The following is a 12,056-nucleotide window of genomic DNA, read 5'->3' as shown; positions in this document are numbered from 1 at the left end:
CTGGAGGAGTTCATGTCTACCTACAGTACTTGCATAGAGTACTGATACTGAGGCACTGATAGATTCCAGTGTTTTCTGTTGTAGCTATGCAACAATTTGATTTCACACAAGTTGTTGATTCTTTAGGATGTTCTCAGTGGTTTTGAATAAAAACGTCCTTTTTACCTTGTCAAAAAACAGCTTTGTTCACAGCGACTTGTTTCGGTGCATGTCTCTTTACATGCTAATGAGCTCTGCTCACCCCACCCTTTTCTTCCATGGAAGAGCAAAGGCGATTTGCAAAAAAATCATAAAAAATATAAATTGTGAGATTTACTTCTTCTGAAGGTGCAGCTGGATCACAACAATGGGTATTGAGCCAACCTTGAGATTTAGCGTTTTAACAAAACCTGCCTTGAATAGTTCCTTTTTTCCGAAAGCAGTCAGGAGTAAAATTATTTGTGCAGACATAAACAGATTCGGTGGTGCATTACCATCAAAATCAAAAACTAATCTGAGTGCGGAAATATGCTAATATGGGATAGTACGTCAGCAGTTGTGGAAGGGGCCTGAGCAATATGACATCATAGTGCTCAGAAAATCAAAATGGCTTGATTATTGATATGCAATTTATTATATTTATATGCAATTTATATGCAAATGAAGATATTTTGGATGTCTCCTTTAAAATTTAAATATTATTATCTTCATTCAAATGATGAAGGATTTCAAAAGTCTGACAGTAATCTGTGTTCAGTACTACTGCAAGGTTAAGCCTGCCTTGTTTACATGTTTGAAAATTATTAGCAGTTGAAACCATTAGTAACCAAAAATAAGCAAATGTGATCAGTTACATTATTTTAATTAAGTAATTGAAAAGTTACACTACTTATTACATTTTAAGTAGGGTAATTACAGGTAATCTGTAACCTACTACATTTCCAAAGTAACCTTCCCAACACTGGATTCAGGCCTAAGTATCTGGGTTCACTTGCCAACTGGAATGATACCATCAGATCTGATTGGCTGTGACAGAATCTGGACGAGTAATTGCTCTAACCACGTTTCCTGGTCCACTCAGTCTTGGGATGGGTGGGCCAAGGTGCTTCACTGATTCCACCTCCTTCTTGAACTGACATTTCTATTGCACCCTAGCCCTCCGCCCTCCCTCTTTTCTCCTTGTCTCAGACCAGGAGAGACTCACCCACTTGCATCTGCACCCTCATTAGCGCAACAAGCATCCCGACGATGTGCGCAGGTCCGACCGCAGACGCTGCCATGTGCAGTTGGTGGAAAAAAATGATCTGATCAGTGCGACAGACAGACAGATAGAGCAGAGAATGCATTTGCCACCCCCTCTGCCTTAGAAGGAACCAATAAAACAGGGTCAGTGTACAACTAAATGGAAAGAGAGACAGAGAGAGAGACAGAGAGAGAGAGAGAGAGAGAGGGAGACAGGGACAGAGGTGCTTGTATCAGGGGATGTATAGGTATATTACTGTGTCAGCTCCACTCAGAGGTAGCGCAGTACTCAGACAGTATAATGATATGTGTGTTGTCAGGAGGTTCAGGCTGGGCAGGACTCAGGGAGAGTGTAGTTACAGAGATTGAGGCTCTGATCAGATAACTGTGACAGAAATAAAGACTAGCTGAGCCAATACTGGACACTTGAGCCCTGACACACAGACAGACAAAGACCCTTCCTAAGAAAATGGGATGCTTCTATTTGTGTGCTTGCAGATTTTTAATTCAAACACCTATAATTATACTCACCATGTCAATGTTTTATTTTTGATTTTCACGTATTTTCTTTAATTACAAAATATAAATACAGAAAACAAAGTGTGTGTGTGTATATATATATATATATATATATATATATATATATATATATATATATATATATATATATATATATATATAGTTTTTTTTTTTTTTTTTTTACTTTTTTCAAGTTACTTCTGAATCTTTGTTAAATTGTAAAATTTGTTAAATATTTACTAATCCTCTAATTCTTATCTATCATGTTTTAACTTACTATTATATTAATCATTACATATTACATTAATTTTAACAATGTTATTAATTATTCTTCATAATGTTATGGGGTTAAATGGCACAGGGTTGACCAGTGCATGTGTAATTAGCAAATATCATTGCGCAAGACCTATAACAGTCAGTAATGTAATTGTCACAGCATAACATGGTCAAACAGAAAGTGCAAGGACAACGACATTTTCTACATTTTCTCAGAATAAAATAATAATAATAATAATAATAATAATAATACAATTTATTAAACTGAATTATATTTTAATGGTGCATGGAAATTCCTATAATTGTACATTACAAAACTAGAAAAATAAATAAAAATAATAATATATCACTACAGTCAGTATGCTGTTTATTACATCAGTAGTAAGCCATGGGAACTCAACTGACATTGTTTCTGAGACGCTTCTTTGCTTTTTAAAAATTATTATGAAAATGTTGTAGGTAATACTGTTGATCACAGCATGAAACTGTTGATATTAAAGACCACATACATCAACTTACACCAGTAAAAATGAAATTACACTTCACTGAAATTAATGGCATGTGCTTAAGTATCACTCATATATTCACAGTGATTATGGTCTTCCCTGGAGAGCATTATGAGTAACAGTGTAAGTATTTGAATGAAAATGGCGTCCATTTCTCTTGATGACTGACAGGTCTGATAGCTGGCCACAACACTATGTCATGAACAATCGTTTCCAGGAAGTAGGAGTCCATGAGATATGCATCATTGTGGTTCCTTTCTTTAAGTGGATAATATCAATAGGAAATAAGTAGATAGGAACTACCTAAATGCATATGGCTGCTTTTAAAACGGATGGTCTCTATGTGCCCTCAGGGTAAAGGAGAGAGGCAGAATAAAGGCTTTGAACAACATCTTTGAATCTCGGTTGTTCTTCTTGCTAATTCTTTCACACAACAGTGAACTTCCTCCCCAAATATCTTAACTGTCTTGCAAACTTTATGCTATATTGGGGGTTTGTTTGTAGTAGTCAGAGAGTCTCGCTGTGCTCGGTAAGAGGAAGCTTCATGTAATTGAGTTAACTAAGAACACTAACTCACATCTGTAACAGAGGAACAGATGTACATTTCAAGCAGAAAGATGAAAACGCAGAGCTGTGTTGCTTTTTATTCCCCTTTCCTTTAAATGTTTTACATTCTAACTTAATCATTGAACGCAGCACTGAATAACCATGGACAGTAAGATCCTATAATATTCTACTGTGTCACAGGCAGAGCAGTATAAACAATACATTTCAAGAGACATTTCACGCAAAAATGAAAATGGACTTTTCCATCATATGTGTATCACTACAGTATATTTCACAGATGTATGCGGTTTTGTGTGAGCGTGTATGACGTTGACATTGATAGAGCTAAATGAATGGGGCACCGTTAGTTCTGGGTCATTACACCGCTAAACTGGGGTTTCATTGGAGAGAGAGCAGAAAAGAACACGGTGGTCGACTGCCGCTTTTGTGGTTCATGGCTGCCATTGTTGTCATCACTGTCATTTCACATAAGAGGCAAATGTCTAAGTGTTGTTAAAAATGCAGCAAAATGTGAAAGTTTTTTTTTTGTCAAATTTGGATGTCCTCTTTAACAAAAATGAATCTTCTCAAGAAGGATTCAGTTATTATGGACATAAATGTGGGGCAAAGATGTTCACGCAAGTGAGAAATAACAGTCTATTCCCAAGGCTAGAACATGAAGGGGTTCAAAAAAAACTAAAAGTGGCCAGACGGGGCTAAAATTCCCTCCTCTTTTACGCCTCTCTCTCCCTGACTCAATTACGGCAGCCGTTTCCCTCCTGTCGGTATAACCCCTTCAGCAGACCGCTCTTCAAAAGCGGCTCTGACTCAATCAGCAACACTCAACATTAACACACGCTAATTATTCATGAGGCTGGAGTCACAGTGGCCAAAGAGAAAACCGCACCGCATCTCCTAATTAATCTATACATTTCTATCCAGCATCCCTCAATCCATGCCAAGACATCCAACGCAATCAAAGCCATGTTAAACCAGGTTTACATCTGGTCAGGGGAAAGCAATTCTACTCTTTTATGTAATCAATGAAATATGTCTGTCGTTTACTGTTGGAAATGTGATTACTGGCCCGTCTGGCTGTGGCTACAGTAACAAGAGCGCTGTTAACATCGTCACAGTAACGCTCCGGGAAAGGTATTGCCTGTCAGTGCCCAGTGAGGACGGAGTTTATTCCTCCTTAATAGGCTTTGGGCTGAGTTCCCACCGGAGAGTTTGGTTGACAATCTGACAAAGTTATCTGGAGATAAATGGGTTATGAAGCGGAGAGAAAGGGCCGGAGAGAGAGAGTGAGTGAGTGAAAATGTCTCAGATTTGATGGAGGTTTGATGGAGGATGTGGCCAGGGGTCCAGAGGTCTAGGCAAGTACGGATGCACTAGTCTCTACCATAAAAACATACAGAGTCTCATATGATGGACCGTTTCTAAATTTGTGGCTATACACTATTAACACTGCTTTCAAACCAAACTCAAATACCAAAATATTAGTTAAAACACCTATGAGCTATCTTGACACCATTTTAAGGAATTAAATACACGCTCCAGACAAAAGGGCCGTTCCAAAAGGATATGAAGCAATATTGCACAGTATTCTCAGAATTCCTAACTCTTGTGAAAATATGTACACTTTTTAACCTTTAGAAAAGAGTACAGTATGTAATATGGTAATAATGAACTTTAAAACAACATACTTAAGTTTGAATTGAATTAAATGTTTCTGGACACTTAATTGCATGTTATTTGCAAATAAATGAAAGTTTATTGCAGTCTAAATTTATGTTAAATAAAATTATTTGAACATTGGACCCCACTTAAGTATGACTTAAGTACATGTTTTTTATGTAATTTCATAATTACTTTTAATGTCTTTAAAGTATGGATGACAAAATACTATTAATACATAATGACAAAATATGTACAAAATACTTTAATAGAAAGTTTGAAAAAAAAAAAATATGTACACTCATCTTGTATTTGGAAAGACAAGTTTAGATCAACGTCTAATAAAAATGTGTTTACATTTCATTTATCACTGAAAGTTATCAGTTACCAAAATTCAATCTAAATAAAATGAACAATTTCTAACTCAATATTTGGCTGTGCTTTGTATTTTTGTGCTTATTAGGGTATCACGTTGTTAGTGTAGCAACATGCTAACATCAAACTTTGTTGAAAAATTGCCACTATGTAGACTGTTACAAACATATTCCAGCATGCAACCTTAAAATGTTGATGTAGATAGTAAACAGCAAGACTGTTTGCTGGGTTTGGAGCTAATTTTATTATTTTTTTTTTTTTTTACAGTTGTACAGTGCACAAATGAATGTTAACGCTATCAGTAAAAGACTCAAATTTTTATACATGGTTCATCTGATGTGTGTGCCTGTCACCTCATTTTATGGCAACGGCCTTCATGACTGGAGAGAGAATGAGGCCTTTAAATGTCATGATAGCAGCATCTGATCAGCCTAATTAGAAAGAGAGAGAGAGAGACCACATCATGGACCTAATCAAGGCGATACGACAATTACTCACACACTCTCAAAAAGCCCTAGTAAGCTGCTTTCTAGATAGTAAAACCTAAACCAAGAGGCTGTACAAATGCAGAAAATTATTTGTACAGTAGGCAGCAACTGTATGTGTGAAAAAATAGCTTTCAAAGTGAAGTGCACAGGAGACACAATTGATTTCTATGCCATTTGATGTTAGCATGTTGCTAAGCTAACGACACAACAATACATCAGCATCAAATAAACACTGGGCACATTGTCCAACACAGGAAGCTTCTTTCATAAATACTCTTTGGTACAGAATGAATGATGTTTATAATCAATATTTTTCTCGACTTGTCTGCCATCTTGAGTGAATTTTTCACTGAAGCTCTTTATTTGCCATGAAATCACTCTGATCTCGTTCAGGTCAGCGCTGTAAACTGTTGACTTGATCACTTAGTGCTGGGAAGGATAAAAAGACAAAATGTTTTGCATTTGCAGCACAGTCATCCAGTTCAGATGTGACAGTGTTGTAAACAGAGAACATGAGTGTGTGTGTGTGTCTGTGTTTGTGTGTGAATTGATTTCGCCCAGTGAGACAGACTTTGCTAATGGCGTCTTGGCCTGACTGAAACATATACCAAAGTGATTATTCATTACAGGGCCATTTCATGGTGTTCATCACTACAGAAGCTTCTGTCTCTCAAACCAGCCGTGCTGGAATAGCCCGAGGAGGCACTGTCAAATCTGTGAGAGTGTGGCGGTCCTGCTAGCTCACTGAGACTTCCCCCAGCGTGCTTCACACAGGGAAAAAAAAGAAGAATATGTTAAGGAGGGCCGCCTCAAATGCGGTCAGACTTGAGAATAATGTTTTAAAAAATGAGTTCATTACTATGATGTTGTATGGATGCTTTTTTTGTATGATTATGAATTTTATATGCAAATCTGTACATTAACCATGTATATAACTGTAAGCATGTGTAGCTTGCTGCACTGTTTTATGCATGCGCTGCAAAACCCTTTTTGTATCATTTTATAACTGACATCTCAGTAAATCTGCAAATCAACAAATGGAGATTTTTAGAAGAGACCTCAGAATTGTCCAGAAGAGACTGCAAAAATGCTTACATTTGTCAAAATACCAAAGTTCGCAAGTCAGACATTTCAATAGAGTGCTGCAGGGGTGTATTTTGGTAGGTCACAACCCCAGAAACAAGTTAGCATTTTAGCACTTAGTGTGTCCTCAAGTCATCATCCTCAAGTCGTCAAGTTTCTTTATTTTTTTATTTATAGGTTTTTGGCTACCTGAAATAAGGAGAAGGTACCAGTGTGAAGCTAACTTCTAGTTTTGCCTACAAAAATACATAATCACAACATTATTCTTTGTGAATTCAGTTTCTCACTATTCTCCCAAGACTAAAGTATCTGAGCTATGTTATCCATATTAGCAAGTCACAGTAACCTGGCTATATGGCTCTTCATGAATAAAGCTGAAGGTATTTGCTATTGCTCAGCACATTTTCAAGGTCAAAACTGAGTAATTTCAATAAGGACATTGTGCAGTATTGCAAGTATCTCCTGCGCAATCTGCAGTATTGCTAAAGGGTGCATATGCACCAACATAGATGTTGCTCCAGTTAAAGTTGGTCACCCAAATTCATTGCATTGGCCAGTAGATGCCTGCTTGATTTGAAAGTGATTTCTGTTTGATCTGTGCACTGCTATTGACAATAGACCATTTTTGTCCAGAAATTTCATTAAAATGTGACCTCTTCTTTAGGTTTGTATGGCAACAAATGTTTCTAATTGTATTTCTCCTTATAGGAGAGGTATATGAGACAATGTGGACATTTAAATTAAACATAAATGAGTGCTCCCTTAAGTCACATGAGCCCTGAAAGAGCAACCTCTGAGCAATAAAAGATTCCTCTGGGTGCACATGTGTTGAAATGTGTACAGTCCCTTTGTGGACATGCCTGTCTGCCCTGAGACCTTTATTTCCTCTTTGTTGTGTGTGTGTGTGTGTGTGTGTGTGTGTGTGTGTGTGTGTGTGTGTGTGTGTGTGTTTATGATGTTCAGAGCCTCAGCTGTCCCAAAGCTGAAATTGGCAATAAAGTTGAGCTCATATAGATCAACTGAGTGGGCTAAGGGTGGACCTGTCACCTGGGCCATCTTCTGTCTCTCTCTCACACACACAAACAGACATACACACTTGTTCCCTCTGCAACACAAACAAACAGTTTAACAGGAAACACACTAGGTTTATCACAGTGATATTTATGCATTTTATATGCATAATATTCGGCAGGGGTAAGAGTCAGTTGTAGGTCCAGATTTTTTTTTTTTTTTTTTTTTTTTTTTGGAAATCTGTAAAATACTTTTAAATAATAATAATAATAAATACTACACTTTATTTTATTGGTTGCTAAAAGCATTAGCAAACTAGGCAAAATATTTAATTATCAAATGCACAAGGGCTGGCGGATGTGTTGATTTTTATATATAAAAAAAAGGCATTTAAATTACACAAATTTGTGCTGAGTTTGTTCTGTGAGAGAAAATTATATACAGTATTTTCCTGGTTATAAGACAAAAATAATTTGTTTTTTTAATTCATAATTGCAGATAATTATTAAAGTAAAAAAAATGCATAATTGTTAAAACACACGCATGCATTAAACATCCACCAAAATTATTGCAGTAGGCCTATTGCATTGCAATTGCTAGAGTGTTCTGAGTGTTCATGATTATATTTTATGGATTCTTTTTGTCAGACAACATCTTATGCATGCCAATAAATCAACATCTGTGTTCCTAATAGATACAAATTGTTGATGTAATTTTTTTTTTTTTTTTATGCTCTTTTTGGTCAGGTAAAATCACATAACGGGCATTTTCCCTTTCTGTTCGTGATGTGTTTCTGTCATTTAGTAGGCTGTGAGCCACACTGCAGCCTGTCTTTGCCTTTCACAGAAGTTTTTGCCTGTTAAACGGACTGTGTTCTATCACAGTCGCAGGTCTGTAACTGTGGCTGTTCGAAAGACCCACAGTGCTCCCTGCTGGATCTGCTGAAAAAAATAACCCAGTTCATTGGTTTAAGGATGACTGGTCAAAAATCCTGCTTTCTTCGGTGATGTAATTGTGTGTATGAGTGTTCGGCACAATGTATGTTCAACAGTGTCTGTCACACCGATATTTTGTGTGCATGTTTAATTACTCAGACGGGCAATGCAAAAAAGTATGACTTTATAGGATTCCTCCAAGAATTTGTCTCGTTCGCAGACAACCTGCATGGCCAGTGGGCACCAGCAACAAAGATGAATTGACTTTTCAGAATATATAACAATCAACATCTTCCCTGTAGATTTTTTCCCTCATGGCTGGAGGAAACCGATTTCACAGCGTAATTAAAACTCATAAATGAGTGGCGCTGGGTGTGAGCGGCGGTCTGGGATCCAAGGCCCCTAGCGTGACCCTCGGCCTTTGGCTGCTCTGCGTGTTGTGAAACAGAGGAACTGTGCTGTCACTTGCATTCGGTTTTCCTGCATTCTCTGTGTCTCCAGGGTTCACCCTCTGTCGGGTGGACATGTTAATATTGTGTCACAAAAGAGATGGAAAGGATGAGAGATGCCAACAAATTTCCGTCATCTTTCCATTATTCCTGTCACCAGCCATTTTACTCGCTCCTTGCAGTGCATTTGCATGTGTTGCATCACACATGCATGTGTGATGCATGTGCATCTTTGCCAAAGGTTCTCTGTGTTCACACAACAATAGCTTGTTCCTTGCACTTCAAAGTCAACACAATTTTTACTTTCCTAATGCATGTTTCTGTACGTGATTTATTTGAAATAATTCATACATTTACTATTTTATTGTTTCGTGATCTTTCGTGGAAACAGCATACTGCATTGTTGTGATGTTGACACTCAGAGGTGCAAAAGTATTGCTAGCTCACTATGGTGGTAAGTTCCACTGGTAATGACGGAACTTGCAACCATAGTTGTTTGCGAGGACAGTTGCTAGTGACTGTTCTGCCATCAGCCAATCAGCATTGTCAGGACGAAACTTTCTGTAACCTTTCAGCTCAGACGACTGACTCACAGAAATCTGTTAGTGGAACTGGGCACCAATGTGCTGTGCAGATTACAAATTGTGTGTAGCCTACCTGTAGTTCATGCTCCATCCGAGCAACTGAGTACAAGAGGGACTAGCTCTCCTCATACCGAAAACAATTTCGTCAAAATTAATAAAATCAAAAACCTCATTTCATGTTGACTTCAGGAACTGTACATTTCAAAAGTCTTTAAGGTTCTAAATTTTCTGTTGATATGTTTAGGGAATCATGCAAATTATTTACCAAAATGCAAAAAGAATAGCCTATACGTGTTTATAATTATATATATATATATATATATATATATATATATATATATATATATATATATATATATATATATATATATATATATATATATATTTATGCAAAAACAACCATGTTCTTTTTTTAAGATCTCCCGTTTACCTACTCTCCCCTCTCGAGCTCTGCGGTGAGATGTGCCGTGCAAATCTACGGATTACCGGCGACAGAAAGAGATACGGAGCAATCACAAACATGCGGCCGCCGCAGCTGATATGTGCCTCTTGTGGCGTCAGGCCTGCGTTTCTTCTTCCTGTCACACAGTCGTTCCGAGTCCCGTCCCGAGACACGATCTGCCCGATGCCTCCTGACAGGCAGCACGTCTGCTACCGCTGCCCATCTGACTGCGCCCGATCCCGCTGTACGTTTAAATATACAGCCGCTGCACTTACAGGTTATGAGAGGTAGCAGTGCAGACAGTTATGCACGAGACACGCGGCTCAACTAGACAAATCAGGATAACGGGAAGGAAATAAAGAAAGAGGGGGATAGTGGGAGCGCGGAATAGCCCCACAGGCACCATCGATGACCCCACAATATTTCTAACTAATGTGACCCCGCGTTGTGTATCGCAATTGGCATTGGAAAACTCCCACAGGCTACGGATTGTTCCCGGGAGTGGGGATCGCTGTCCTGGATGCCGGCTCATACTGGATGTGGCAGCTCCGGGCACTGCGCAGCAGCGGCGTTCTGAGCGGCGCTGCCGGCCTGCATTCATGATAGTGCTACGGGCGAAAACTGTCTGACGTACCGCGACGCGCAAACAAAAGCAGAGGCAGAAAACAACAGAATTAGTCTTACCTTGTTCCTGGGCACCTAATCGTTTGTGATAGTTTGTGTATCATATGTGCTCATTATGCGTGTTATTAGGCCAGCTGTTTTGATTTTCATTCGTTTCCATAAACAATTTTTAGAATGGAGAAAGAGGGAGAGAGAACGAGAATAACATAAAGGGGTGTTTAAATATAGGCATATCTAGTTTGAAGCTTATATATCTGCAATTTCTGTCAAAGTATGATTATGATTGGACTGTGGATCTACACTTGCATATTCCTGAAACAAGACACAACATCACAGAAGGGCTTTGTGTTTCTGTTTAGGATCTGTGGGTTAGGATTAAATTCTGTCATATTGTTTTAAACCCCTCCTATTGTGCTCAAGAACTGGGTAGGCCTAGAAGATTCATGTAAAAACAGAAACCCCCTAGCTTGCCAGGACTATAACATATGAAAAAAAATATATTAAAATATGTGAATTGTTATAATTACCTTTTTTTGTATTTCATTTTTTTTTTTTGACAAGCTACAATAATTGAACTTTCTTTCTTTCTTTCTTTCTTTCTTTCTTTCTTTCTTTCTTTCTTTCTTTCTTTTTTATTACTCTTTGTTATTCAAAGTGTTGAGTTTGGGCAAATTGCATGGCAACCAATGGAGGTAAATGATGGAGTGACAAAAAAAAAAAAAAAAATGCATGACCCTAAAATGAAAAGGATTTCACCTTGACTAAATTACCAGTATTTTGAGCAGGTAAAAAATGTAGTCAAGTTGACCCTTAAGGTAAAGAAGCACCATCAGAAGCATTTTCTGCATGCTGTCTTCCTCAAATAAAAAAATAAAAATAAATAAATAAAAATAAAAAGTCTCAACCAAAATCTGTGACAGAGAGTGATTTGACTGATGGATGCACGAGAAGCATGCAATACTTTCAAAGTTGCACTCGCTTTCCATGATGTCACCCACACCTGGACCTTATAGAGTTAATGAGGCCGGTTTGATTGATAGCTGACATTTCATTATGGAGGAGTCATACAGTGATTGTGTAAATCCAAACAGACACGCCGCACGGAGGACGAGCAGGAGGATGCTGGGAAACAGACAGCCAAGTGAAGCAGAGGGAAACTTGCTGCAGGACTCGGGAAACTCTAAACCCTTGCTGTCATTTTGATTTAAATTTCTAGGATTTAGATGAAAAACAATGAGTAAATACATATATGCTACTATAAACTGCACTGCAACTCTTTCATCTGATGTACAGTTGGGCCTGAGATGACTGATGGCAAGA

This window comes from Carassius gibelio, chromosome B24, assembly GCF_023724105.1.
Source record: "Carassius gibelio isolate Cgi1373 ecotype wild population from Czech Republic chromosome B24, carGib1.2-hapl.c, whole genome shotgun sequence".
Lineage (NCBI taxonomy): Eukaryota > Metazoa > Chordata > Actinopteri > Cypriniformes > Cyprinidae > Carassius > Carassius gibelio.
This window is presented reverse-complemented; position numbering follows the sequence as displayed.